The sequence below is a fragment of the Octopus sinensis genome, linkage group LG12 (genome assembly GCF_006345805.1).
Source record: "Octopus sinensis linkage group LG12, ASM634580v1, whole genome shotgun sequence".
Classification (NCBI taxonomy): domain Eukaryota; kingdom Metazoa; phylum Mollusca; class Cephalopoda; order Octopoda; family Octopodidae; genus Octopus; species Octopus sinensis.
In genome coordinates this window covers 7,764,764-7,789,298 of record NC_043008.1, presented here as the reverse complement: position 1 = coordinate 7,789,298, position 24,535 = coordinate 7,764,764, and the positions used below count along the sequence as shown (strand labels likewise).

At 32.9% G+C, this 24,535-nt stretch overlaps 1 long non-coding RNA gene across 1 annotated transcript; it reads right to left on the bottom strand.

Annotated features, from left to right (window-relative positions):
- Nucleotides 1–13,514: 13,514 nt before the first annotated feature.
- Nucleotides 13,515–19,638, bottom strand: LOC118765509. Its single transcript, XR_005001371.1, has 3 exons — nt 19,471–19,638; nt 17,434–17,437; nt 13,515–13,555 (listed from the first exon to the last, which is right to left on the bottom strand). It is a non-coding gene; the product is annotated as an uncharacterized LOC118765509 (long non-coding RNA).
- Between the last annotated feature and the right edge of the window lie 4,897 nt (nt 19,639–24,535).

Genomic DNA, 24,535 nt, shown 5'->3' with positions numbered 1-24,535 from the left:
TGGAAATAATGCAATATGTTTAAGGATTGTAGATGTGAGCTTGTATATTGCACCAGTTATATGTTTTCTTTTATCTTCTTAATTTTGTAGATAATAGGATTTTGTGGTAATTGTGGAGTTATAAGATCAGGAATTTTTTTCATATTTATGATTGACCCCTGATTAAATTAATAGGTTTTTTCTCCTTTCATATCACACTTGATCTGATTCCTAATCTATTGCTTCCATCCGTGACCATCCTGTTTTTGTATAACGCAGAATACATTGACTAATAAAATTATTTTGATGAATCGTACTGGAATTTAGTTGCGCTTTCTCGCTGGCTAAGTGACCACGTAGAGGCTCGATCGTTAAATGAGAAGAAAAAGAATCAGGAACAATTACTTGATAGCATATATATATAGGAATGTCGCTCTCTTAGTTGCTGGTACTCTGTTTAATATGTTTACGTATCTGTAACTTAGCGGTTCGGCAAATAGTACACGATGTTGTGTATGAAAACGTGTGATTGTTTTGGTTGATTGTTACTCTTTTACTCTTTTACTTGTTTCAGTCATTTGACTGCGGCCAAATCGACCCCGGGACTTATTTTTTGTAAGCCCAGTACTTATTCTATCGGTCTCTTTTGCCGAACCGCTAAGTGACGGGGACGTAAACACACACCAGCATCGGTTGTCAAGCAATGCTAGGGGGACAAACACAGACACACAAACACACAAACACACACACACATACATATATATATACATATATACGACAGGCTTATATACATATATACGACAGGCTTCTTTCAGTTTCCGTCTACCAAATCCACTCACAAGGCATTGGTCGGCCCGGGGTTATAGCAGAAGTCACTTGCCCAAGATGCCACGCAGTGGGACTGAACCCGGAACCATGTGGTTGGTTAGCAAGCTACTTACCACACAGCCACTCCTGCGCCTTTATTTTCTGCGATGATTGAGTTATTTATATTTGAACACCTTTGTATAAATTATTTGGTCTGACATAAATCATTGTGTGAGTTATGGTACTTTTGTTACATACGTTGTAAACTGCTTTCAGCACACGAATATCATTTAGTAAAACAACTTTGTATATGAACTTAACAACTGCTCAAGATTTGTGAATAAAATTTTACAGAAAATGTATGGCAACGAAATTGCCCGTGGCATATGTTTGAGTATTCTAAAAAAAGTCACAAACAAAAAACGATTGGATGAAAATTGTGTTGTCAGTGTTAGAAGAAAAAGTGCCGTTAGACGGGGTGGAGGGTGGGGTTTAGACATTAAAGGAACTAAGAAGAAACAAGATAATATTTACGTGTGTAAACATGAGGAATTGTTGCTTCACGTTTCAAAACGAATTTGTTGCCATTTATTTCTCACAGCACTGACAGTAGACAGAATATTCCTAATTTTGTTAGAAACGAAGTGTTGACATATTTTGGGAATGACATGAAAAAAGGTGTTGTCCCCCAAAAATATCAGGTTAGAACCACTGCTAGACGTATGAATTACGACTTTGGTTACCACCTGGAAGTATGGTCTAGAGCGGGAAAAAGTGTGATTTGCGACTTATATATCCAAACATTCTGAATATATGATATCTTATTGTGTGAGTCTCAGCTGATAAGTGTCTTGTTAGACATTATATTTCCTTTCTTATCTCGTTTTATGTATAAAACTGTGGTGCATAAATCCCCACTCCAAAAGCCATTGATTTCAAGTTTGGAGAACTGACAGAATAAGCAAAAAGAAAAAAAATAGGAAATATTTCGTGAAGTTTGGAAAGTAGAAATGCTGATATTGCATTGAAGAAGCATAATGTGAGTGTAGGCGAGTCCATTTATATGTGACTGCGTATGCAACGACTTATCTCCCTCTCTCTCTCTTTCTCTCTCACTCACATGTACATACGCATATACATAGACACACGTTTTCGAATGAACAGGAACAATAGCACCTGTGCCTCGGATAGTTGTATGTAAGATGCTGGAAGATATGTCAAAACAGAAGACTAAGCTCACACTTATCTGGACAGATTATTGACAATAATAGGCGGTGCTCTACATATGAGGTATTTGGGAAGTATGCATTATATAGTGACAATGGGAAAAAAGTATATTATAGTAAGCGAATAATGCCCCTTCATTATCAAGTGTACTCATCAACTGCATTATTAAGGATTACTAAAATATATTACTATACTTTTGCATACTACAAAACAATTAATCCCATTACAACTGTAATGTATTCAGTAGATATTTCTTTAAGAAGAGACCTTCCCTTGGCACTCCGTCGGTTTTAACGAGGCGGGTTCCAGTTGATTTGTGAAATTAAGGTGCATGTGGTTGAGCACTCTACAGACTCGCATACCTTTACCGTAGTCTTAGTTCCAAACCAGGAGTTAGATTAGACAAGTCTAACTTTTTAAATGAAATGAATGATGATTGTCTACTTATTGGCAATTATGGATAATGTTTTAATGATGAATTCAAATGTTTCAAGTTTTTGCCTATCACGTACATATTTTGCGCAAATATGAGGATTTTTCTTGCCAATCATTCCGTTTTCTGGCGGATTCTTAGATAAAAGTAAGATGAAATCAAGAACAAACGACTAGAACAATAATAAAAATAATATGAATAATGTATGTAGGTTTCCATATTGACTAAATATGTATTTCTAATGCACTTACCATGGTTTTAAAGTAGTTTTATACCTTTTAAAATTTCCTTTTCTGCGATTTCCTTCCTGCTTTTGGTTGCTGCATGCATTCACTTTAGACTCCAGATGTAATCCGCCATCATGTTTACATTCCATCTCCCCTGGTAGCTCCGCTCCATTTCTTTAATATCCTGGTGAAATTTCTCACCATGCTCTTCAATGAAATTGCCAAGATTCTTCGGGAAATATTCAAGGTGTGAGTGGAGAAAGAGCATTTTAACACTCATGTTGCACGCAAGCATTTTGAAGTTTTACAGCATATTATTAACTATGATTTCGTAATTTGAACACCTATTGGTTCTCAAAGTTTTCCCGACAATACACCTGAAGCTCATCTATGTATATTTTTGAGATTCATTCATGGGTCTTTCGTTAGTTTACGAATGTCAAGACCAACAAATAGTCCTGCTTTTATTTTCTCACTGGTTATATTTAGATATTTTTCTCAGAAATACTACAAACTGTGGCCTATCTGCAGGCGAAGATTTAACGAACTGCTTTATCAAAAGCAGTTTGATGTGCGAAGGTAGTAGCAGTAATTTTGTAGGTTCAATCAAGGGTTCGTACCAAATAATTTGAATCCAGGTAACCAACGTCTCCTTTGTGACCAGTTTTTATCCATCTAATGCTTTTCTTTAGCTCTGTGTTCCATTTACATACGAAACATGGAATGTTTGTGTAGCCTGCCTGCTAGCGTAAACGAATGCCTATAATTTTGAAATCTCCACACATTTGCCTGTAGTATTCTACATACTTTATATTTATACGTCTCCTCTAGTTTATAGAATGTCCCATTGGAATGGATGAATACTTATTTGCATTGTGTAGCAAGACAGCCTTCAAACTCCTTTTGGAAGAATAAATGAACGGTTTCAATTCTGAGGGATTTCTCTCGATCTCCAAATAGTTTAACAGGTTTGGAATATTAGAACAGCAACCCATTGATCCATCCTCAGCAAAGAATGATAACGACTCGTCTTTCCTGTGACGATACCACGAGAAAAAGTATCCCGGTAACAAAACCTTTTTCATTTTAAGCCTCGAACCAAGAAATTCCGCTACATTCTCTGGTAGGTTCAAAACTCTCACCAAATCATTGCGCCCCTTCTGTGTAAATAACTGCGGATTTTTCAGGAGAGTAATCATCACATTCTTCTTCGTATTCGTCCTCTTCATTACTATCTGATATAACATTCTTCAAAACAAGTGCTGGATGAGAAAATGGAATATAAACTCCATGTGAAATAGGCTGTATAGCCGAGGGAATACTATGATGACTGTGTTATGTTTATATTTTTGCATTGCACCCATCAACTTTAGTAATGCGGAAATAACAACCGTCAACGTGGTTACTCGACTCTCGCCAGACCATTTGTATCCCAAAGAGCATTTCTCTTTTCTTACCGGCTTTGCAGATTCTCAGCTCTTCCACACAAGTGCGACATACATTGTGTGGAACCCAATGTTTGTCTTCATCACCGAATTTAACACCACAATAATCGACGTATAGATCGTTTACACGATTAGTTATATTTTACATTATTTACTTTATTTACATTTGACGGATTTTTGTCATCTTGTTTGTAGTCAACACAACGTTTGGGTTGATATACTCACTAGCTTTCATCAGGCGTTTTGGGCAAATTTCGAATCTGGGTTCCCATTCATTATTATTATTATAATTATTATTATTATTATTATTATTATTATTATTATTATTATATTATTATTATTAGTAGTAGTAGTAGTAGTATTATTATTATTATTATTATTATTATTATTATTGTTGTTGTTGTTGTTGTTGTTGTTGTTGTTGTTGTTGTTGTTGTTGTTGTTGTTGTTGTTGTTGTTGTTGTTGTTGTTGTTGTTGTTGTTGTTATTATTATTATTATTATTAATATTATTATTATTATACTGTTCCATTGTTACACCGGCAGAATCGTGAAACTCTATCGGTCTTCCTGTATTTGTCACTAGGGTTTACGGTTCCCAGAAACGCGTACGCCCCGCATTTATAAATATTCATAGAATGTAGCTTCCGTCGTTGTAGACCAAACAAAAAAGAAAAAAAGAGAAGAAACCTATTTCTAGCCAGTTAATTCTCTTTGCGAATAAAATTACTTTTCAATTGAACTCTTCATTCATTACTGAGCTTCATGATGTGTGTCCAATTACTGATATTTATGTTGTTATTATTAATCTCATCATTTAAATTGTTCATGTTTTCAATATGTCTTTCTTCTCAAATAAGTATACCCAGCTGCGGAGTTAATTATCGTGTTATTTAATCTCTAATTACTGATTGTTAAAACATATTAGGTGCGGTCCGTTACCTTTCGGCTCAGACTTTGACACAAAATAATTTATTTTGTGTGAGAATGGTTGAAAACAAATGTTCAGTTATTTACCCATGAGAAACTATTTCCCAATTAAATAAACAAAAATATAAACAAATTAAAATCCCAATCATATTCCTAGGTTCACTGGAACATTTTCCACTTGGAATCATTACGGAAAAGTCCTCTAAATGTTAGGTGAATCGAGCCCGTCAAGTGTGCTCATAGTAAAATACTAATACTATCACTAATATTAACATTAGTCATGTGTTATTCTCCTATAAATATATACACACACACACACACACACACACACATATATATATATATATATATATATATATATATATATATATATATATATATATATATATATATGTGTGGGTGTGTGTATATATATATATATATATGATCTTTATAATAAATGATGAAGTTGAAGTCGTTAGCGTGAAAAACTTCATAAGGGAAACATTTATTAATTATTGCCTTTAAATATATTTATTTATATTAAGGCCATTACTATATATGAATGCATCATGCTAGGAGGGACTCTTAAATTCAAGACTATCATAATAAACTCACTGTAGCGAACGCGATGGAATGCAACTCACGAAGCGAGATTTTTAAAAACAGATTCACTGCAGATCATATGATTTCATATATAAATATATAAATAAATATATTTAAATTTGTTTGGGTGAGGGTATGTTGATCACATTGAGCACAGGGCTTTCCTGGTACTTAATTCATCGACCCGTGAGGATGAGCGGCAATCTCGACCACCACGGAACTTGAACTCAGAACGCAGTGACAAGCGAAATACCGCTAAGAACTACGTCCTGCGTGCTAGCGATTCTGCCAGCTCACCTTATTATTATTATTAATAGTAATAATTATAATAGTAATAATAATAATAATAATAATAATAATAATAATAATAATATTAATAATAACAATGATAATCATATTAATAATAATAATAATCATATTAATAATAATAATGATAATCATATTAATAATAATAATAATCATATTAATAATAATAATCATATTAATAATAATGATAATCATATTAATAATAATAATAATAATAATAATAATAATAATAATAATAATAATAATAATAATAATAATCATATTAATAATAATGATAATAATCATATTATTAATAATAATAATAATAATAATAATAATAATAAAAAAATAATAATAAGGTGAGCTGGCAGAATCGTTAGCACGCAGGACAAAGTTCTTTAGCAGTATTTCGCTTGTCACTGCGTTCTGAGTTCAAGTTCCGCGGTGGTCCACTTTGCCGCTCATCCTCTCGGGTCGACGAATGAAGTACCAGTGAAACACTGTGATCTCCCAACAAATTTTAGGCCTTGTATCTATAGAAGAGAGGATTATTATTATTGTTATTACTACCATCATCATCATCAGTAGTAGTGCTGATGGTGGTAGTGGTGGTGGTGATGGTAGCCGTAGCAGTAGTAGTAGTAGAAGTAGAAGTGGTAGCAGTAGTAGTAGTAGTAGTAATTGTAGTATTAGTAGTAGTAGTAGTAATGGTAGTAGTTGTTGTAGTAGTAGTTGTATTAGTAGTAATAATAATAGTAGTAGTATTAGTAGTACTTTTATAATTATTAAATGTCCTAAGTATTTTCAACGTTCGTCAATGAAAACCAATTAACATCCTATCGATTTTGCTCTTTTTATGATTGCGGTGGGGAAATAAACGAGAGATCGGTAATAAATTCACCAAGATCGACATTATAAAAACACAAACATGAAACGGATATAGCACCTGATATTAAAACTGAATATCTTCCAACAAAATGACAACAAACGAACGACATGAAATGAAAACGGATGCAGAGAAGAAAACCAAACAAAATTTGTCGCTGCTACATCAGAATAGCGTTAACACCATAACAATATATCGGGCTTTTAATAACATATATATATGAAATGATGTAGAGAGATTACACTGTATATTTTGTTCCGCATTGGAAAGACGATGTATACATTTAGAAATAGGCCGTTAACCGGTAGTCTCTTATTTACAGTATATGTTTTTAGCTGATTGCTTCCTGTGAAAGAGTATTTCATGATGTATATCAAGTGAAAAATACGGATACATGCTGAAGTTTCACTAGCTTGAGCTTCGATAGATTCCCTCCCAATATCCGAGATACTTTGACCTAAGACTGAACAGAGTTTGCAGCTTTGTCATATTTGAATAAGTTATGGATGCATACGAAGTATGGTACCAGATGGTGAATATTGTAAAGCCCGCGTTTTTCTCTATACCAAATTGATATCTTGGGGAAAGTGAATCTAAATTACTCATATCTACAAATTGCAAAATTTCCCAAAGGACATTTCAGTATGTATTGAAAGAGAAATCGTTTGTTTAGAAGTTTCGAGGCACAGCTATTCCAGTGTAGTTAAGAAAGCTGGTTGGCAAACATGAAGTTATAGTTCAATCCAACTGTGCAACATCTTAGGCATGTGTCTTCTACTTAAGGCTCCCAAAAGATTTCGTCGGTGAATTCAGCAGATAGAAAATGTGTAGAGGCCAGTTGTGCCTATGTATATACATATATATATATATATATATATATATATACATACACACACACACACACATACACACACACACACACACACACACACACACACACACATATATATATATATATATATATATACATATATATATATAAATATGTGTGTATGTATGTATGTTTATATATAGTATAATGGAATAATTATTGTGAAACATTGTGTAGTATATATTGTTTGATAAATCGGGTGTAAGGCCAAAACAATGCGAAGTAAATACAACGTAAACAACAAGAAAACAAATATATGAATTGATGTAGACTTACCTTGCATTTACTTCGCATTCTTTTGGCCTTACCCACGATCTTTTATACTTATGTATACATACATACATATATACATATATATATACATATATATATATATATATATATATATATATTCAGAAGTAGAGATTGATAGACAGATATAGATATACGAGTGGGGTGGAAACTTCCTGGCTTTGGGTAGAAGAAAACAGAGGAGGATTAGTTAATTATAATTTTGTTCAAGATATCCTCATCTCAGATAAATACACTTATTGCAGTGATGCTTCAGTATTTCTTAGCCCTGTAACATAACTAGGAAAGTTGGGCCTGCAGCCAGGCCTTTCACGATAAACTTAGAGCCAGGTAGTTTCCAGCCTCAGCCTCGTATATATATATATATGAGTGTGTGTGTACATTTTTGTATCATGATGTGCGGTATGAAGATGTACCAACGCGGCCTAAATTCAATGAATGTAAAAGTAATGAATAAGTTTGTATGTGGATATATCTTCATGACTGGTTCAAATAGGAAACTTCGCTGAAATTAATCCACCTGAAAACATTTTCAAAACTTAAAGATATCAACTTTCTCTCCACGTCTTGAAAAAACATCAAAACTATCGAAAGTTCAATACTTATAGAATTAAACAATTGTTAAATTTAGAAAAGCTTGTGGCGATGTTGTTGGTTATTGATTCATACATGATGTAGTCTCAGTTCATTGCAGCTTATAGCTACTGTACACAACACAGATGATCCTAATTTGCCGATTATCAAAGGAAATACAACAGAGACACACACAGAGAACCATTCATAAATATAAGAATATGCGCCTGCGCATATGTGTGTGTCATTGTGTAGACTATGTCAAAGAGTGTATAGTAATTTAGAGATATAATTCTTTATTACGAAATAATCGGATGAGACGTTGACCACCATTTAAACATACATTTTGGTATATATTATATACTACATGGAACAAATGCGAGCAAGAAAGATAATATTCTTAAGATTATAACCTTGGAAAAGATCAGAACAAGTTATTACATCTAGTAAAGTAGAGAACAAGAGAAATTTTCCTTAAAATATTGCGGCTAAGGATAAAATTTCAAGTAAAATATGTAGATTTATAAAATATTAATTTTTATTAAAACTAAAAATGTTATTATAAGTTATTACTTCTATTTGTTTTTACTTGTCACTCATGATAAATTGAAAATAACTCGATTAAAATAGTTTTTTTACTTTTAAAAAAAATCATCTTTTAATTATTAATCAATAATTACAAATTTGAAAATAGGTTATAAAAGTAGTATAGAATAAGACAAAAATTAGTCATATATTATAGTAAAATCTACCTATAACAACAAATTCACAGTAAATTTGCTCGAAACTTTCCAGGAAATCCTCGGATGTACTCGGAAATTTGCAGGAATTCCTCGGAACGTAACAGAAATATTCCTACCACTTTTCCAGGAAGTTAGGAATTCATCGTTATCAAATTATGCAGCATTTAACTTCCCTTCGATATCATACAACATCTGTTTGCATTAAATCTTAAATAAAACTCGGATGTTTAATAGCCAAAGATTAACCCAGGTCATGTCTATCGTAATGACACCAACATGTTTAAGACAAAGATTAGCCCAGAGCATGTTGAACTTAATGACACGTCATGTTAAAGTCAAATTTTGTAGTATCATGGCACAATCAAGAACCAAGTTATCAACTGAGATGTATTCTTTTAGTGTTGCCTCATCTGGTATCGTATGAAGAAATCTGTCCAGGTATTGCTTTGAAAGTGGCGGGATCTCTGTTTTTTTCCTGGGATAATGTTACACAGAGCAGGACTTGTGGAGGAAAAGAAATTGCGTTGCAGTGCATTTATATGTTTCCAGCCTGAATTGTGTAGAGGTGTATGGTGAGTGGTCCCAACTTTGAATGAATTCTGAATTTGATGGTAAAATAATTTCGGCAATAATTGTGGTAGATTAGATACTTTTTGCAGCGTTGCAAAGTAAAATTGTCAATGTTTTGAGGAGATCCCAATAATTAAGATCAGCCATCCCTTTTATATTTTAAGTGGTTGCTCTCTGGGGTAACTCAGTTCTCGTAATGATTTGTTTGGTGTGGGGTGACCAGATGTGGCTATACAAAAAAGGATAAATGTGAAATGATGACATATTTCCCTATGGACTGAAAAGTACTGAGAATACAGGATCTCATCCTGCGAGCCATATCGATTTCATTCTTGTTGTGAACACTCCCGCTGAGACTGGTGACAACAATTACCCCTTAGTCTTTTGTATTATGTTCTGGACGGAATTACTAATTAGACGGAAGTGAATGTGTTTCTTTGTGCGCATTCTCTTTTTGAAAGTAAATTGGTTCAAATTACATGAGATCAATATGTAACTATTGTAAAATCATTTGTGTGTTCATTGATTTTTGCCTTGTGACGCAAGGATAATTTTCGTGGTTAACATTATTATATTTGTTGAATTCGAAATAAAATGAGATTGTGTTTTCAGAAAGATTTTCTAATCTTACTTTCGTGTACTATTCTTTATCTTATTATAATTGATATGTGGAGGTGCTGCGGACTCGCGGATTCGATTCCCACACTGGGTGTTTTGAGTGTTTATCGTGAGAAAACACTTAAAGCCCCACGAGGCTCCGGCAACTTTTTCTCACTCTTTTTTCCTGTTTCTATTGTACCTGTAATACAAAGGGCCAGCCTTGTTACACATTGTGTCACGCTGAATCTCGCCCAGGACTAAATTAAGGGTATAGGTGCCTGGGGAGTGCTCAGCCGCTTACACGTTAATTTCACGAGCAGGCTCTTCCCATGATCGGAACAGCTGTAACCCTCGTGGGCGTGGGCGTAATCCATGGAATGCTTCAACATCATTAATGTAAATGACAAGAAAGAATTCTCCATTTGGAAATTATATATCCAATGTACTTGTTTGTGTCAAGAATACGTCAAACTTCATATTTTCATAAGCATTGATATATAACAATAGTTTTCCAAAATACTCTGTGGATTTTGCAGGCTTCTGGCGTGCTGTTTTTAAGGCATTTCGTGCTTCGGGGGAAGAAGATCGATGGAATCAATTCTTACTGTATGTCTGCTCTTCAGTTTCAATTATTTGAAATTTGTAGTTTTGATTATATAATTAGCTCGTAATACGACCATCTGTAAGTAACTGCTACTCGTATCAGTATAGATAAGCAGAGTGTGACACACTCATCCGCACAAACATACACAATAAAAAATTCCAAATTGTAATCCGATAGTATTCAATTAAGTCCACTATGGTAACTGTGGATGAAACCGCCACTAAAACAGTCTCAGGGACACAGAATGAAACATCATTAAACATAAACTGAAACTTAGATTATATAAGAAAATACTCAAGTGATATACGTATATATTTCGATATAATTATGAAAGTTGGAAACTAGCTTATACAAACCGTCACATCAGTCGTAAACACATTAAACTCTCCCGTCAGTTCATCTGCGTTTACAAGAACAGATTATATCACATTGCTACATTATGAAATATTAATCATCAAAGCTCAGACGCGTATATACATACATGCATGCATAATGCTTACACACATACATACATAGATACGTTTAGACATACATACAGATATTAGCCAACTCTATTTTCATTCTACATAATATTTTACAAATATTTTCAGTTTTTAACTATGGAAGCTCTAACATAGCATATTATGTACCCGATATCATTATTGAGAAACAAGTAGAAAATAAAGAACGCAGGAAGTGACTGCTAAATAATTTAAAATCAGCTGTTATATTTTATTACAAGTAATGGATTTAGAAACAAAACCTCATCCTCTAAATTGCCTTTCTTATAAATATATTCCTTAAAATGTCTTTAATAAACGGTTGGAAGAAACCTCTTTTTTATCCTTAGCCGCAATATTTTAAGGAAAATTTTTCTTGTTCTCGAAATTTTCCTGATGTAATAACTTCTCTTGATCTTTTCCAATGTAATAATCTTAAGAATATTATCTTTCTTGCTCGCATTTGTTCTGTGTAGTATATAGTATATACCATAAGGTATCTCTGAGAACTACGACAAAGATAGATACGCTTGTCTATTGACTGCTCATCCCCTTCCACGTTCCTTTCACGTTCAGGTGCACCGTTGAATCGGACCAACTAGAACCTACATCGTCGTAATCGGCAGTGTACCTGTTTAAACACACACAGACATACACACACACACACACACACACACACACACACACACACGGTCACACACACACACATATATATAAATTCACACACTATTCGGCGGTATTTATAATTATCGATCTCAACAGGATTACTGAGCCTGACTTGCATGTCTCACCTTATAAAAAGACGGAAAATAATAATTATGCAAGCTCTCATGAAATTATACCTTAGCGTTTCCAGTTTCCTATCATATTATCAACCTAGAAGAGCGCCATGAGCTAACATTTCATATCGTATAACCCAGATACAATTTCACCTTCTTAGCCAAGCTATTGAGAGAGTCAGTACTATATTTATACATATGTTTATATATGTATTGATATATGATCTATATATATGGATATTCATATATCTATATTTATATACGGATATTTCGAATGTGTTGATTATTATTCTTTTCTTCCTTGACTTAACATATATTTTTGAAAAATGTGTATTAGTATATGCTATTTATATTTAGTTTATAAAATTATTATTGTAATAATAATACCGATAATAATAGTAATAACAACAACAACAACAATAATAATATTTATTATTATTATTTATTATTATTCATTATTATAATCATTATTATTATTACTATTATCATCATTATTATTATTATACTTTTAAAAATGCTTAAATTACATACAGTTAAATGCACAGCATTGTTATATTAGTTTAAACAGATAACTGTATTATGTAAGATATATTTAAAACAATACATTTAAAACAAAAGCATATACTTCCAATAAACACGTTTTCGCATAACAGAACCCAGTAAATTACAGGTTTCACTACTAGTAGATAATAATTATGCTTTTATCACCTCACTGATGATGATTGTCATATTGGTAATTCACAGCTATCCATTATACCTATGCAACACATAAATATTGATTATTATTCCTCGGCCAAGAACACGATTTAGATCTATATTTTGTAAAACAGTCAAAGAGATATGGCCGTACGATCATGGGTGTTTATGAATGTATTATAATAATATAATCATGTATTATAATAATTATCGGTGATTCGAAGTTGTAGTAAAGAAACAACTCCGTTCAAGTTACGTTATTTATTAGCGTAAGATACATCAAAGTATTCAACACTGTTTCTCTGACAAGATTACATATATATTACAAAAGCAATAATTTTGGTAATCCATCTGTCTCCATAATCCCAACGATGTATTTGACATATCGCATTTTCCTTCTTTCTCTTCGGTTGCCTAACTAAACGTGTCTGTAAGTATCGTGTATATATATATATATGTGTGTGTGTGTGTGTGTTGTGCGTGCATGTGTGTGTGTGTGTCTCTCTATATATATATGTATGTATATATATATATATACATATGTATCTCTCACTCTCTCTCTCTCTCTCTCTCTCTCTATATATATATATATATATATATATATATATATATATATATATATATATATATATAAAGAGAGAGAGCTATATTCATGAGTGTATACTTTTATGTCTCCAACATGCACAACTTAACCAATTTTACCACTCTGTTATACATATTTTCAGCAATTATCTCTCATCTATATTTTAATTTATATGTCCATGCCCCTCGCCATATATACAAAAATACACACACACACACACACACAAACACACACACATACATATATATATATATATATATATATGCACATATACAGATATAGATGTGGTGGCGTGTGCATATATATGCATATATATATATATGAATATATATGTATACGTATATGTAAGTATATATGTATATATATATATATATATATATATAAACAAATCAAATTGCGATAAAATAAAAATAATTATAATCGCTGGTATTACTAACACAAGCCATATATTTTTCATATATCAGTACATTAAGGCGAAATATGTGCTAGGAATACAGAAGCTTGATAAATTATATATATACATATATATATATATATATATATATATATATAATATATATATATATATTATATATATATATATGTGTGTGTGTATATATATAATATATATATATATGGGAGTGTATATGTATTTAGATATATGGTGACCTGTCCAATAAAACAAAGCCAGTCAGTGTGTGTGCCGTCATACTTATATTTGTTTCGTTAATTTTTAAACCGATCGTTTGAACAGGTGACATAAACGTTAGTAGGTTTTTGAAGAACCTACCTAAGAACTTACAAAATGTTATTTCTTTAGATGCCATAGAGGCTATAATATATTTTATACATACTCTGTTGTAATACAAATCACATCAAATACGAGCCATATGTATAATAGTGTGTACGTTCGGGGCTATATATATTACGACTTCACTACAACAGTAGTGGGAGTTATTTTGCCTCGTAATATTCCTTAATATTGTTTGATGTTGTTGAGCCACAAGATTTAGCTTTTCCAAATTTTACTCTTCCATACACTGCGTAACATTCTTTCACTCTATCATATTTTCAATTTCTACTTCTCTTTTACTATAAGTCATCTTATCCTCTTCCCTCTAACGACTTTTCTCACTCACTATGTTCGATTCTAGCGGAATGAGAAAATATCTCCAACAGCGAATGCCTGCGTTAGCGTGTGTGTGTGTGTGCATGTGCGTATATGCATACATGTGTGCATGCAGGTATCCGATTATGTGTGTGTATGTGTTCGTATGTATGCGTGCGTGGATGTGTGTATACGAAACATTAACTTATGTGTGTCTGTACCTAAGCGTCATTGCTCTAGCTAACGTTAATTTTGCAGATATGGAATTTTCTGCATATCCATTTACGCATCGTGAATTACACACACACACACAACGCAAGCACACAAACACACTCATATATATATATATATATATATATATATATATATATAATATACGTGTGTGTGTGAATATATGTATATGCATATTTATATAAATATATCCTATGCATAAATGCATGCGTATATTATATATTTATAAATATATGTATATGTGCATATACGTATATACGAATTTATATGTATATATATATATATATGTGTGTGTGTGTGTGTCTGTGTGTGTGTTGGCTTCTTATTAACAGTGTGTTTTTTCTTGTAATTCTAATAAGGTTAACCTGACAAGTATATAAGATACCCAGAGTAAAATGTTCAAGTACTTTGATATTAACCGGCTGCTTATATGCTTATACACCCATATTGATTTCTTTGTGTATGCGTGTATGTGATAGTATGTATTTTTACGTAGTGCATATTCGTGTGTGCGTGTGCGTAAGTGTGTGTGTGTTCTTCTGTATATGTGCACGTTTCTACACCTGCAGTATTATATATCCGGTTATTTTACAATTTCTTTGAATTGCTGTTCTAACCCAGCTTCGATTTACTGCTCTTATTATTTTCCTTCTTATATCATCTCAATGCCCCCCTAAAAGTCATGATTTTCGCACAATCTCATTTCCCTTCCTAGATAACTCTAAGATGTTTTACGATATATGTCTGTATCTTAGTATGCGTGTATATATATTATATATATATATATGCATGTATATTATATATATAATATATATATATAATATATATATATATATATTATATATATATATATAATACATGTATGTATATATATGTATTATATATATATATATATATATATATATATATATATATATGTACATATTTACATATATAGATATGTATACATATATATGTATTTATATATAATATTTACATATATTTACATATATTTACATATATATATATATATGTATATATATATATATAAATATATATGTATATATTTATATGTATATGTATATATGTACCACATGTGCGTATATGAAATCGATAGACACATGCACACATGTACATGTGTAAACGGATGCGCGCACCTACTAATACGTACACATGCAGAGACCTGCAGTTATACAGATATCTGTTAGTATAATGAAATGATATGCTTTGAAGCGAGTAAGTTTTTCTTTTCTGTCTTTTTAAACTCCCATATCAAATGTATTTCAAATATATGACGTATTACCTTAAACGCTTTAAGTTTCTTCACTATTATTGTATTACACACGACAAATGAAAATTCTATAACCTGTAAAGATGCCGCTTTGGAGATTTTATATGTTCATACATATCGCGCTTCAGAGATAAAGCAGTAAATATCTATAAAACATTTTGATAGTAGAAAATATAATTAGACTTACATGCAAGAGCCCAGAGGGGAGCAGAATAAGAGGATTGGAGTTTATGTAACATAGCAAAGTCGAACATTTTCGATAGGTAACAGTAATGCCTCTTTATCCGTGACTTCCTCTCTCTCTTTTTCTACCACTATTTCCCCGTCCTTCTTTCTTTCAAATTTTCTAGTTATCTATATAGGTATACTCACATATACATATATGAATAGAAATATGTGTGCGTGTATGTATATAAGTATAGACATGTATTTTACGCATGCATCTCTCTCTCTCTCTCTCTCTCTCTATATATATATATATATATATATATATACATGTGTGTGTGTCTATGTATCTCCATATATGTATAGAGGCTGTGGATTTAGTAGCATACTATATATATATATATATATATATATATATATAGAGAGAGAGAGAGATAGTTAGATAGATAGATAGATAGATAGATAGATAGATAGATGGATAGATAGATAGATAGATAGATATATATATACATACATAACGTATGCATGTATATATGTATAAGTGAATTACCAACCTGAAACTCTATTAGATAGATCCCAGTACGCAACTGGTACTTAATTTCTCGACCCCAAAAGAATGAAATACAAAGTCGACCTAGGCCGAATTGGAACTCAGAACGTAAAGACAGACGAAATACCGCTAAGCATTTCAGCCGGCGTGCTACTGTTTGTGCCAGCTCGCCGCCTTTCAACCCAAGTATATTATATTTTGTTTTATTGATTTATTTCTGAACCCATCCATAAAACATTTTATTCACTTAAACTACTTTTCTTCCTCTCCTATCGTTTTTCTGTCTACATTAAGGATGGTCAAGTACCTAATCTTGAATCCAACTTCTTAATTAATATGAAACTGAGGTAGAATGATTGTCCGCAGGTGAACTAAAGCCTCTTCAGTCACATTAAAATACCCTGGACCTAATGTTAGCCGCGGCCATTCTTTGGTCATTCAATGGTTTTCCTTGGCTCTACTGTCAAACATACATGAAAATATGGATATTTGGTACCCCAGGGGAAAATTGATCAGCTTTTTGAAAAATACGGAAAACATGTCTTGGAATCAAGACATGATGGTAAAAACGGATTCCATTTTTGGATTCAGCATATTAAGAAAATGTAAAAGCGGCCTGAGAAGAACATCCCTGATGAATTGTGTTCTTGGTGGACATCTAACCCGTACAAAAAGCAGCAGTTTTCAAATCAATTTGTTGTATATTTTTTCATGACTAATAAGAAAGCACCTTGGATAATCAGAATAGTTATTCTAGGACTAAAACTCGGGGTACTAGCTTTTAAGATTGGTTATCACTAATATTGAACCATTGGAGAGTTCTGGAAATACACAAGAAATATATTTGCAGGAACCGTACTTCATTTCTAATGGCGTGCTGCGTTGGAACTGCGAAGCTGACCTCCAAAGTATTTATATATCTGCTAATCAGCTATAGAATACTTTACAAGTATCTCATATCAATTAGACATCATGTAAATAAGTTAGAAATGAATTCGTAATTCCACGAAGTTTAGAGGTTACCAATCTTTTCTTAGCTAGAACTAAAAATATTTTATCTTGTCGCTGGTCTGTTTCCAATATTTTCTGGTTGATTCGAAGTTTATGGAGGATGCGGTTTGTTTGAAGTATGAATATTGAATTCACGTTTGAGATAAATGTCACCATCATTTTCAATGAACATTTTCTTCAATGATTTAAAATAATCAGTTTTTTTTAAGAAGGTTGATAAATGTGGTTTTAATGTTGAAGAAGATATCATACATCCAGTCTCTGATTTCTCACATCTTATTAGCCACTACTTTCATCAAGTGTGTATGTGTGTACATATTTTTCTGTGTGAGTACGTCTTTATCTATATTTATAAATATATATATATATATATATGCATATATATATATGTATTCGAGGATATAGGCTTATGTACGTGAGTTTTTGTGTACGTATACCAATATGTGTACGTTTATATATATGTGCGTGTGTATGGGTGTGTGCATGAAAATATGTATGTGTGTATGAGCGTGTGTGTGTCTGTGTGTATAAATATATATCTTTTATGCCGGCTACCGTAGCGATGTGGTAAAAATATTTATAAATTCCATACTGATATTATTGTTATTGTTACTGAATTATTATTATTATTATTATTATTATTATTATTATTATTATTATTATTATTATTATTATTATTTTCTATGTTTATAAGTAGATAAGTAGGCAGAGGTGTGCTGTGTGGAATATGGTTTGATTCTCAGCCACATGATTCTGTGTTCACAGTTCTACTAATGCCCCGGGCCGGCCAAACCTTTGCGAATTTATATAATATACAGGAATGTGAGTTTGCGAGCGTGCGCCGTACGATTTTGTATGTTTTCGCTCTCCTCCAGAGCTTGATCAGCGCTGTTGGATTGTTTATGTCCCTGAAACTTGGTGGGTCAGCATAAGAGACCATTAGAATTAGTATATGGTTTAAATAATAAATAATAATGTCGATTCGCTAAATTAGATTTCTTCAATGCAGTGCCCCAGCATGGCCACAGCCTAAGAAATGTAACAAAGATATAAGTCATATACGCACACATCCATGCATACATATGGCCATCGATCTATCATTAGATTCATACATACATACATAAATAAACACTCACATTCATACATACACATATCTATCTTTCTATCTATCTATCTATCTATCTATCTATCTATCTATCTATCTATCTATATATATATATATATATATATATATATATATATATATATATATATATATATATATATATATTATATATATATATATATATATATATATATATATATATATATATATATACAGGGTTCGATAGGTAAATTGTTGACATTTTATATTTTTTTTATTTCTTGCATGCGCATTGATTGTTTGTTATTTTGTCGACTACACAGTACTGTAGGGTCAGTTGGGCGCAGTCTTTCAGTCAAGCAGCACAATGACGCAATTAACTCTGCCAGAAATTTGGAAACCCAATGCTGTACTGCTTGGCATTCACGTCGCAATCTCCAATACGAACATTTCAGAGTATTTGGGTGCCAATCTGAGGACATATATAAGAGTGAGTAGACAAGCGTAAGAAGGGCACTCAACTAATTTATTGGGAGATACATGTATGGATCAAAACAGTTTGATTCAAATTCGTTGGTACTCTTGAGTTTCAAACGTGATGCTAGTCGACAGCCATTTTGAATTCGAAATACAGAAGATGATTGATATTACCATAAGGTGGTCTACGATTGGTTGAGGAAGATCACGTGGTGTCGTGGTTTGATATATGTATTTGGGTAACACTTAGTTTGAAAATGCCGCTTGGCGAACAAGGAATTGGTCTCCGCCAACAACCTGGCCGTTTTCTAAACGCCACGTGCCCTATTGCCTAATCTCCACGTGGTCAATTTCCTGTTCGCCACGCGATATTTTCAAACTAAACGTTACACATATACCAAAATCAAACCATGACACCGCGTGACCTTCCTCGACCAATCGCAGTACACTCAACTATACTCTCCTAATTCGATAAAAAGGAAACTACACAGTCTTCAGTGTTAGATTTGATTTTATCGACTCTCATGTTTCTGGAGAAATACCGTGGACAACAATGATGCTACCTAATATCACAATGTTTTATTTTGGCAGATTCTTTAATTCATTGCCATGCTTAAAATTAAAATAAACATTATCTCGCACGCTGTCCGGCTATGAACTTATTTTGAACATGTTTGTCTTCCCTTGCCACGATTCTAAAAGTGTAAAATGTATTCCTTGGGTAATCAAAGCCTGTTGGAGACGCTCGTTTTAAAGAATAACTATTGGAGCAGTGTTGCATTCCTGAGAATATTTTCATCTTTCGCCAGTGTAGTCAGAATTAATATAACATTGTCTACAATAGGATACAATGTAATCATAACTCACGGCTCATATATCCCTCTAGAAATGGGTTCCAATTAGTACTGTAAACAATGCTTTAAAATGCAACATGTAAATGTAGAATTCTTAGTACGCATACGGTTGCGATAATCGGTCGAAAGCTGGCAGGAATATGAAGTATATCATCAAAGCCGTTGGAACATCGAAGAGATAGAACCCCAGGATTGAAATTAGCCATATATTTATCAGGTGACGGGAGAGCTATATTTCTTCTGTAATCAATCTCTCTCTATATATACAAAGCTGAACGGGTCTGTGTATGGCAGGTTTGGTAGCCTTCAACTAACACTATCTCATCCGTGACCCTACAGCGCAAGTTGACCAAAATTGAGAGTATGATAGAAGAAGGCTTGCTCTTCCTTCCGTTGACGAAAAATTTCAAATCGAACAATGTTAACACCAAAAATTACTTACATCAAAAAGGTGCTTTTTTTCTATGAAAATCCCTATTTTTTACGACTTTTTGACCGCTGTGTCGCCATTTTTCGGTGTGTTTCAACCAGAAAAATGGTCACTTAAAGAGAATAAAAAGCTACATAATGCAAATGTTTTACTTTTCAAAAACTTCAATTCTAAAGGGTCGAAATAAACTCGAGCAACGCTGGGCGACACTGCTAGTTAATGCATAAAGTAGTTAAATACTCTTATTACTCATGAAGGTGCGTTTACAGGACTTAAAACTAATATAATATCGTATCTTTAGCAAGCTTTCCAACTGCTACATAATAAAGTATTGTATAAACTTGTGTCTCTGCTACATCGTAATGTAGACCTGCTGAAATGTTATAACATGTAGAAATGGAGCTCAAATATTCCTGTCATTTGAGTAAACCGTGTTCTGCACATATTTTTTATATGCAAAGAAGTATGTTATGTAAATATGTAACTTTTATTTCTTTTTGCTGCCATAACAGAAATTATAGCATTGGCATCATATGAGGAACAAGTTTAAATCCATATTATATGTAAAGTAAAATCACTTCTTCCATAATTCGAAACGCTCTATTAACCGCAAGGCGCCAGAAGGTTATTCATGAATGTTTTTTCTTTAGCCTAGAGAAATATAGGAAAAATAGTCAATATGTACAGAGGACGAAATGGAATTTGTGATTTGGTATATTACTAAATGTGATAATGTATGTTTTCTTTTCTGCTTTTTCTTTGTATTTAAGCATAAGCAAAGTTTAAAGGAAACTCCGTCACACACTGGACTCTCTGGCGCATAGTCCCTTTTGTGTTGTATATTACAAAATATCATATTACATTGATTTAATAATGCTTTCTATAAATTAAGCCGATGAATCAAGGAGCTAATTGTCTATTTCCAGTAGAAGCAAAATATTGTTTAGAGAAATATGTTCTTTTAGAAGTCGGTGGACAAGATGATGATCCCAGAGTCCATTCTCCACGACAGGGATCATTATAAAGTTTTCTCAGTTTTGTGTAGTGTGACTAGAACAAGCCAGACTGGAAAAGGGAGCATATTTCTAAATATTCTGTACGAAAATGTTGAAAACTTTCATTTTGTTTCCTACTAGTAATGCATGGTAACAGAAAACCGAAGAAAAATGTAACCCATATTATGAAAAATGAGTTTCTACTACTTCTGTCGCTTACCTAAATGTCAACTTTGCCTAGAAGACCGTAAACATTTGATCTTTTTCATCAAAGATCGTTGAAATATACCTCATTTCTTAATAAAATATTGCTTCTGACGGGAAAGAAATTTGCTGTACCAAGCAGGACGAACCAACTTATAATGTCTTATAGAGATTCGAAGGAAATATGAAATGATTACCTTCTGGGTAGAAAGAGCAAACTTAAGTTTATAATAAGGTTAGAAAAGTGAGGAAGCAAAATTGGGAAACTTCAGATTCTTTGCAGAAATTTTCGCAGGTTGTCATACAAAATACTTCTGAAGATGTTTCAATCTAAAACAGAAACACGCGTATAAACAGAGAAACACACACACATACAGAAATTAATCCACCCATCAAATAAGCGTGTGTGCGTCTATATGCGTTTTTGTGTTTTTGTGTGTATACTTATAAAGCCCATTCTTAATACACTGAGTTCAACAATGAGAGAAAGCCTTTACTAATTGCGTGGTACAATAGGCACCAACTCCAAATGAGAAATGGGGATAAACAGCAAGATTCAAAAATTAGCACACCGTTAATCAAAATATTGACTGGACAGAAGAGCGTCTGCATGTATGCACGGTGTTTGTGCCTGAGTAAAACGCCATCATCTCACCAATACCCCAAAAAGGATTCATATTGACAGTAGAATATATTTATATCCTAGAAAACTTCCATTGGACAAACGAAAAGTACCTAAGAGAAATAAATCACAGCGATGGATGGCGTATATTTGGAAGTGAATGATGAAAAATATATATTAAATAGTAAAGAATTAAAAGATCTTGATATATCTAAAGCGAATCTAGAGATTGGAGAAGGACCGCTTGGTGGCAATACTTACCGGATTCAAAGAAACTTATGAATCTATTATTCTCTAGAAATGATGCATAATTAAGCAAAATATTGTTCGCTGAACTGGAGATTAGGGGACGTGGACAAGAGATAAATCCACTATGCCTCGGGTATCGCCGCTCAAAGATATAAAGTCCGTAGATGAATATGAGAAGCATCATATGTTCTAAATAACTGTGAAGAGTTATTTTCTATTTTGTATCAAGCTTCTCATTACGAGATAGGAGTAAGTAAGAAGAAAGAAGTTCACTCACCGAAGTAGTTTGCGGTAATGTCTCATTGTACACCTTGTTCTTTTAAAGAAGTACACACAAAAAAAATGTTGTAGTGGATTAGTAATGAATGGTACAACCTCTCACGTGACGAGTGGAATGACGCAGTCACTATAAGTAAGGTAACGTCGGCCAGTATCCAGAGAGTACGTGTTAAACTGTGTTGACAGTCGTGTCTGTGCTGATATAGTAATTATACTCTGATACGAAGTGGACGTTATCAGGATCCGACTCTTTGAAGATAAAAGCCAGGCAAATCCTATCTACGATTTCGGAATATAAAAAAAATCAGCGCGACAAGAGTCGTACAAAGATAGATATAAGAGTGGCAAAATATCACTTTATAATTAAAAAAATACATATTCAAACCGGATTCACTGTGACCTTTGTAACGCTTGGAATATTTTTTCCCGGTGCCGACAGAAACAAACCAAGATGTGATTCATGAGGTGTTTATTAAATGCAGCTGATTAACAATACTCGCTTGCTTTCTGTGTTATTTCATGCAGAGCATCTACCAGGGACCTAACTGACTGTAGAAAACAAATAGAAGAGACACCCATCGCATCTGACGGAAACACCTGGGAACTGCAAAGTCTACGAGAATCTGAAATAACATTTTCGTGGTGGCAATTCTTAATATAATCGATCCTTACAAGGAAGATATCTTTTTTGGAAAGGTTTTCCATTATTCAGAATTGGATATATCTCCTAACACACATGATAAAATGCTTGAAAGCTATGTGTATCTCCTGTAGTTCATTTTCTTTATAGAATATTCACAATATATATTTCATACAAATTGTAAAATGTTATGTATATATCCCTTCTCTCATACACTGTATATATATATATATATATATATATGTGTGTGTGTGTGTGTGTGTGTGTGTGTGTGTGTGTGTGTGTGTGTATGTGTTTGTGTGTGTATGTGCGTGTGTGTGTATGTGCGTGCGTGTGTGTGTATGTGTGTGTGTTTGTGTGTATGTGTGTGTGGTATCGTTGAGACCCAAAGTTGTCAGGTATTGCAGAATAAGTTCTATAAACAGACGATAGTTAAGTTCCAGATTCGGTACTATTACGAATAAATGGTTCAACATTGGTTCTATGTCAGCGTGTGTATATAATGACTTTTTGCATAATAAGATAAAAAAAACAAGGCTGTATAGATATTAGAGCATTTATAGATAGAAGGTCTTACAGCTGTTTCTAGGATATTAATTAATAATATCCCTTCATCGGAGACGAAAGATTGTGATGCAAAAGAGAGAGTGAGGTGGAGGAAATAAAATACATGTAAGATACGTATTGGTTTTGAATTTGTAAACGGATTTACAAATTCAAAACCCATAAATATCTTACATCTATTTTCTTTCCTCCATCTCACTCTCTGTTTTGCATCACATCGAAACTAACTAA